Source organism: Eptesicus fuscus, chromosome 3 (genome assembly GCF_027574615.1).
Source record: "Eptesicus fuscus isolate TK198812 chromosome 3, DD_ASM_mEF_20220401, whole genome shotgun sequence".
NCBI lineage: Eukaryota > Metazoa > Chordata > Mammalia > Chiroptera > Vespertilionidae > Eptesicus > Eptesicus fuscus.
Window position 1 is genome coordinate 32,999,463 of NC_072475.1, and position 8,061 is coordinate 33,007,523.

General features: G+C 40.9%; 1 non-coding gene across 1 annotated transcript; it reads left to right on the forward strand.

The window, feature by feature from the left end:
- The first annotated feature begins 3,465 nt into the window (after positions 1-3,465).
- LOC114231830 (U6 spliceosomal RNA) lies at positions 3,466-3,568 on the forward strand. Its single transcript, XR_003617822.1, has one exon. It is a non-coding gene; the product is annotated as a U6 spliceosomal RNA (small nuclear RNA).
- The last annotated feature ends 4,493 nt before the right edge of the window (positions 3,569-8,061 follow it).

The following is an 8,061-nucleotide window of genomic DNA, read 5'->3' on the forward strand; positions in this document are numbered from 1 at the left end:
ATCAAATTTTCCTCCAACATTTTATGAAAATTCTCAAACAGCAAAGTCTAAATAATTTTATAGTAAACATCTCTTCACAGACCACCTTAAAAGTGAAATCAGACTATTAATAGGGTTAAATGTTCAACAGCCAGGAAAACAATAATCATCTATCAAAACACTCATGATAGAAAATTTGAAAAGTGCCCCAAAGGTAGAAAGGAGGAGAAATAATCTCCTCCGATATTTATGTAAGAACATATTGTATATTTCTGTACAGACAATTGTTTTCTATGTATAGGATTTACAGAGTTGAATTATGCAATGAAATATCATTTGCAATACTATATCTTACCTTTTAAATATCTTCCCCAATGCATTTCTATTGTTTCTTCTATGTGCTTTTATCCTTTTGTTATTCAACCTTCAGTTAATCTGCTTTTGTCAAATAGGCATACAATTGAGGTCAACTATCCACATTTTTTTTTTTTATGACTTGGGATCCATTTTTATATCAACTGCACTAGAAATTACATTTTTTCATTCATTTAAACAGCAGCAACATATATATGGCTAAGGACAAGCAAAGTATTCAAATTGTTGTCTTAGCAAATACTACTCTACAAAGATGAAGTTGTAGTCAAAACTAAACTGGCAGGCAGTATAACTTTGGGATATCCCAAATGTTTGCAAGTCAGTTGGTAGTGAGGAAAAAGCAATTTAAGAGTGTCAGTGAATAATGCATGAAAGTGTAGATTATAAGAAAACTAAATTTTTGATATGGGTAATTGTCTATGTTCATAAACAGTGGCAAGTCTTAACTGAATCTGTTTAGTATCATTAACCTTAACTTTCTTACACTCATAGCTGGACTAACTATGGTACAAGAATCATTCAATTCTTGGGTAATTTATGCAAATGTCAAAGATGTAAATTATTTTATCCTTCTTTAAATGTATTAATTTTGAAAATATGCCACTCATTTTTTTAAGTTATAAATAATGGGTTAGAAAGAAGTAAAATAATAGAAACTTTCTTTTGTATCTTTAAAAATTTTTTAAATATATATTTTTATTGATTTCAGAGAGGAGGAGAGAGGGAGAGAGAGATAGAAACATCAATGATGAGAAAGAATCATTGATCGGCTTCCTCCTGCATGCCCCATCCTGGGGATCAAGCCCATAACCCAGGCATGTGTCCTGAGTGGGAATTGAACCAGCAACCTCTTGGTTCCTAGGTTGACGCTCAACCACTGAGCCACACCAGCTGGGCTTTAGTATCTTTGGACAAAGCACCACTGATATTATCCATAATAATAAAAGCATAATACGCTAATTAGACCAGACAAAGCAGGGGCTGTGACAGCTGAGGCAAGCTGCTGTGGCTGTGAGGGCCGAGCCCCTTTCACAAATTTCATGCATTGGGTCTCTAGTCTATACTAATAAAAGGGTAATATGCTAACTAGACCAGACGTCTTCCGGACATTCTTCCAGACAAAGCCACTGTGGCGGGGGCCGAGGCAGAAGTGGTCAGGGGCAATCAGGCCGGCAGGGGAGGGCAGTTGGGGGCAATCAGACTGGCAGGGGAGCAGTTAGGGGTCGATCAGGTTGGCAGGCAGAGGTGTTTAGGTATGATCAGGCAGGCAGGCAGGCGAGTGGTTAGGAGCCAGCAGTCCCAGATTGCAAGAGGGATGTCTGACTGCCAGTTTAGGCCCGATTCTGCAGGGTCAGGCCTAAACTGGCAGTCGGACATCCCCTGAGGGGTCACAGAATGGAGAGGGTGCAGGCCGGGCTGAGGGACCCCCCCTCCCTGTGCACGAATTTCATGCACCGGGCCTCTAGTCTACACTAATAAAAGAGAAATATGCAAATTGACCGTCCCTCCTCTACGCCCACCAGCCAATCAGAGCAAGTATGCAAATTAACCCACCAAAGATGGCAGTTAATATGCAGGCACAGAGCGAAGACTGAAGACAGCATAGAAGGAAGCCAAGCGCTGCAGAAGGGAATGAAGCTGCGGAGAAGGGAGTGAGGCAGCGGAGATAGGAGGGAAGCGAGGCAGTGGAGATGGGAGCGAAGCCCGCCAAGGCAGGCTTTGCTCCCTTCTCTGCTTCGCTCCAGCTGCAGGAAGCCCTATTCTTGCAGGAAGAGGCCCGAGGAAGCCTTATTCTTGCAGGAATCTTCCTGCAACAGGGCTTCTAGTAATGTAATAAAAGGCTAATATGCAAATCGACCGAACGGCAGAATGACCAGTCACTATGATGTGCACTGACCACCAGGGAGCAGATGCTTAACGCAGGAGCTGCCCCTGATGGCCAGTGCACTCCCATAGGGGGAGCACTGTTCAGCCAGAAGCCGGGCTCATCGCTGGCGAGCACAGCGGTGGTGGCGGGAGCCTCTCTTCCGCAGCAGTGCTAAGGATGTCCGACTGCCGACTTAGGCGTGCTCCCCCGGGGGAACGGGCCTAAGCCAGCAGTTGGACATACCCCGAGGACTCCTGGACTGTGAGAGGGCACAGGCTGGGCTGAGGTCCCCCCCCCCCCCCCCCCGCCCGCCGAATGCACGAATTTTGTGCACTGGGCCTCTAGTCTATATATGTAGAAGGCTAATATGCAAAGTGTCCCCTTGGGAGTTCAACTGGGAGACTGGGAGTTCGATCACTCGCTATGACGTGTGCTGACCACCAGGGAGCAGTGTGGAATGAAGGAAGGCCCTGGCTGGCAGCTGGCAGCCAGGGAAGGGAAGCCCCGGCCAGCAACAGGAAGGAATGCCCTGGCTGGCAGCTGGAAGGCCCTGATAGGCCCTGATTGCCAGCTAGGCCTAGGGACCCTACCCGTGCACGAATTTCATGCACCGTGCCTCTAGTATTATAATAAAAATAAGTTAATTCATTCATTAATGTATTCACTTGTATTCCAACAAATATTTAATTGAGTACCTTCTACATGTTAGGCACTGTGGAAGAAATGGTGGCTAAAAAGATGTTTTCCCTACTTTCAACTAGTTTAGATAGCGGAGGAGATAAACATTAATCCAGTAATCACATCTTTGATGAGTACCACAAAAGAAATACTCATGGTGCTGGGTATTGTGTAATGGCAGTTCTGATAGTGTGGATCAGGCGTCCTCAAACTACGGCCCGCGGGCCACATGCGGGTGTTTTTGCCGTTTTGTTTTTACTTCAAAATAAGATATGTGCAGTGTGCATAGGAATTTGTTCATAGCTTTTTTTTAAACTATAGTCCGGCCCTCCAACGGTCTGAGGGACAGTGAACTGGCCCCCTGTTTAAAAAGTTTGAGGACCCCTGGTGTGGATAGTTAGAAAAGACCTTTCTAGGAGTGGTAAGTGAGAAAATGCTAAAGGATGAGAAGTTGTCTACTACAGGTTAAAGGAGTGGGAATCAGAGGGATTGGTAAAAAGAAGAGCAGGTGTGAAAGTCATTGACAAGGAAGACAGGTAGAGAACTCAAGAGAAAGAAAGTGGTGCTTGCTTCGGCAGCAAATATACTAAAATTGGAACGATACAGAGAAGATTAGCATGGCCCCTGCGCAAGGATGACATGCAAATTTGTGAAGCATTTCATATATAAGAGAGAGAGAGAGAGAGAGAGAAAGAAAGTGAACATGGTGTAAGGTGAAGCTGGAAATGCAGATAGAGGTCAGACCAGGCAGGTGGTGATATGATGAATTAGGATTTGCATAATGTCACTTTGAATGCAGGCTGGAGAATAGATTAAAAGGAGATATAGATTCTTGGAGATAAATTACAATGCTATTCATGCAACTCTTGAGAACATATTATGTACCAGGAACTGTTGCTAGGTGCTGGAAATACATTGGTGAACAAGATCAACAAGGCTCTTAGAGAACTGAAAGCATTTTAGTGATTTCAAAGGTAAAAAAATAAGCATTATGAATAAATATATTGGTACTTTTATAAGTATATTGTAAAATATAAATATTAATATCTTTAATAAAAAGACAGAATCGATTCATGGAAATAAAACTTTTGATCTTGGTTTTGCCACTAACTAGTTACCTGACCTTGAAAAAGGACGATAACCCCTCTGTTGCTAGCCTTAGTAAAACTCATCTGTAAAATGAATGAGACTAATGAGCTAAGATTTTTTTCCACATCTAAAATTTTACTAATCAAATTAGATAATTTGAAATAATGGCCTCATCACATTTGGAAAACTCTTGCTCCATCAAGGAAAGTGAATTCTATTTGTGAAACTTTAAGTGCTAAATCTGTACAGTCTTGTAAATCTATGTCAAGTGATTTATAGCCCATTGATTCATATGAATAAAGCAATGATTCATATCTTAATTACTGGCTATTGAAGTGTATAAAATAGCTTCGTTTGGCTCAAAGTGATTATAATTTCTGAAGCTTGTTTTTCAGGCAGAGATGACAGGTTAGAAGATGCTATATTATAACCAACTTGGAAATATGACATTTTAATTGGAAAATGTTAATAATTCCAAGATAGAACAGAATTCCATGGCTATTCATTAAACATTTTAGAATAAAAATCTTAAGTGATAAATTCTTAGGATTGAATCTTTGTAACTGTACCTAATGTGGCATTATATATGGCTATGTACCTCCTAAATGTCTTGAGGGAAAAAAACCATTATGTGAAATCTATGAGTCATTATAGTGTTAATATTTAGTTACAATAAAACATTTAATCCTTTAAGACATTTAAAATTATTATAAAATAGATACTATTATAGGTTGATAACATAACATTTCATATTTAGAAATAACATTAGACAATTATAATATATTTCATCATAATTTTACATAATAAAAACAAAGACCATTACAACAAAGTTGTCCATTTATTGTAACAAACTTAATAATTTTTCAGGTATATTAGTAGATTCAAACACACTAGAAAGTGAGAAATCTTGTGCACTCTGATTTGAAGAGTGATTGCATGGGCAGTGTGCACACTTGCGACTGAGGGTGGGTGGAGAAAGATAGTCCATAACCCAAAACTAACTTTCCCATTCTCTGCTGCCCTGAAGGAGCATAGATAAAAGAAAGAAGATGGAGATGGATGGGGGATGGAGGAAAGGAAAAAAAGAAACTATGAATAAAGAGGAGGGAATAAACTGGAAGAAGAGCAAGTGTGAGAGGGAAGTCAGGAAAGATGGTCCAGCCTGTCACTCAATTCAGAGATGGAGGTGGGGAAGTTGATCCTCCAAAGGAATAATCTCAGTAATTCAATCTTTTACATTTCATTTTCCCCACCTCAGAAATTATTTTATTGCTTGGGGAAAGTATGTCACACACTTCAGTATACTAAGTACGGAAATTCAGTTCCATTCCTTTAGTACTTTTTGTCTGAAATCTGTTCATTCAGCATCTTAGGAGTTGTGGATGACACTAAGAATTTACTGAATGGTTTATTCCTTCAAGGAACATCTCATCTTCATTTATCTATCTACCTAGCTAGCTTATACTTTTAAACAGTTTTGTCTCCTTGACATATGAATTCAATAACTGTATTTCCAGGGGAGGGTCCTGGAGAAAGAGTGCAGCATTTAACATAAGGAATCTTAGCTAGGACCTGCCTTGGAAAGGGACAGAAGCCTGGACAAGAGCACCAGGAAAAGAGCCAAGTCTGCTAGGCAAGATAAGAGAGCTTGAGTACACAAGCCTTTCCCCTAAAAGAGAAGAGGGAGATTAGATTCGGTATAGAAGAAGGACTGTGCACCTTCTGGTAGGAAAAGGATGCAATGGAGGTCTTCTCTGCATCAAGATTGGCCTGATGGGGGTTGGGGGGCGGGGAGAGGATGACTTGGGGCTGGAGTAAGGTGAGGCAAAGGGAACAGAAACGTAACTACCATAGCTCCTATGGTCAGGGGTGAGAAGGCAATGTAGAGAACCATTGGTGCACAGTGGTTCTCAACCTTTCTAATGCCGCGACCCTTTAATACAGTTCCTCATGTTGTGGTGACCCCCAACCATAAAATTATTTTTGTTGCTACTTCATAACTGTAATTGAATTTGCTACTGTTTTGAATCGTAATGTAAATATCTGTGTTTTCCAATGGTCTTAGGCTCTACAGGGTCGCCTAAGACCATACGATTCATAACAGTAGCAAAATTACAGTTATGAAGTAGCAATGAAAATAATTTTATGGTTGGGGGTCACCACAACATGGGGAACTGTTTTAAAGGGTCGCGGCATTAGAAAGGTTGAGAACCACTGCAGGTTACAGGGTCTCAGCTGAGAGAACAGTAGTAGTAAAGTAGTAGTGATATTAATAGCTAACATTATTGAATGCTTATGTGCCACAGTATGTTCTAATTACACACATTAACTCTTTTTTATTTATTTTTATTTTTTAAAAATATATTTTATTGATTTTTTACAGAGAGGAAGGGAGAGGGATAGAGAGTTAGAAACATCGATGAGAGAGAAACATCGATCAGCTGCCTCCTGCACACCCCCCAATGGGGATGTTCCCGCAACCAAGGTACATGCCCTTGACCGGAATTGAACCCGGGACCTTCCAGTCCGCAGACCGACGCTCTATTCACTGAGCCAAACCGGTTTCAGCCATTAACTCTTTTTTTAAAAAAAATATTTTTATTGATTTCAGAGGAAGAGAGAGGGAGAGATAGAAACATCATGCCCCCTACTGGGGATTGAGTCTGCAACCCAGGCATGTGCCCTGACTGGAAATCGAACCGTGACCTCCTGGTTCATAGGTTGATGTTCAACCACCAAGCCACACCTGCCATGCCACACGTGGACTCTTTTAATCCTCACAACAACACTATGAGTTCAGTATGAACATGCCATTTTATACAAAGACGAACAGGCACAGAGGTTAAATAACTTGCTTGAGGTTAGATGGCTTGGAAATGTTATAAGATTGCACTGCCTGTTTATTTGGCAGTCAAAGTGACACACATCCCTAGAGGAATCAAGCAGAACTTTTGTTAAGCTAGCATACAACTTATGCAGTGATACTATGTGCTCAGTCATTAGGTTTGGGTGCAAAACATGTCCAATGAGGGAAAAAGGCTGCTCTCCTCACTGGTGTAATGTATTTTCGGTGATGAGAATTTTTGACTTTTTTGTTGTTGTTGTTGTTAATCCTCATCTGAGGATATCAACCAAGGTATGTGCCCTTGACCAGAATTGAACCCAGGACCCTTCAGTCCTCGGGCGGATGCTCTATATCCACTGAGCCAAACCAGTGTGATGAGAATTTTTGGAATGTTGGGCACACCCTAGTTTGAGAATGCAAGCACATTCCAAAGTGAAATTTCAATTACTGTTTTTCTTTTCTTTAGCCACAACGGTTATCACAGCTTATAATGAAGGGCAGACTGCAAATAGTCTTCAATTATAAACAGGGAAATCAATAATAACTAGACTGCTTTACTCGTTTTGTTTATTGAATTATAAATTTCTTAGGTATTCTAAGTTGTCCTGACAAAATTAGAAAATATTGTAAATCCCCATGACTTGTTTGAGATATTCGCAAGTGCTCAAATTTTTTTCTTTTTCCTTTTTTCTTTTTTATTGATTTCAGAGAGGAAGGGAGAGGGAGAGAGAGAAACATCATCCATCTTGGCTGCCTCCTGCACACCCCATACCGGGGATTGAGCCTGCAACCCAGGCATGTGCCCTGGACTGGAATTGAACCCGGACACTTCAGTCCACCAGCCGACGCTCTATCCACTGAGCCAAACCAGCTAGGGCCAAAAGTGTTCCATTTCAAAGTGTTATGGACTAGTACAGGTGTCCTCAAACTACAGCCCGCGGGCCACATGCGGGTGTTTTTGCCGTTTTTTTTTTTTTTTTTTTTTTTTACTTCAAAATAAGATATGTGCAGTGTGCATAGGAATTTGTTCATGTTTTTTTTTAAACTATAGTCCGGCCCTCCAACGGTCTGAGGGACAGTGAACTGGCCCCCTGTTTAAAAAGTTTGAGGACCCCTGGAATAGTAAGAAGCTAGGAAAATTCTAGGACGAGGGGAATAGGTAGGGAAACCAAGACAGATAGTTAAATAGTTTGCAGCATTCTAGTAAATCCTATCTTCCTTAAACCAA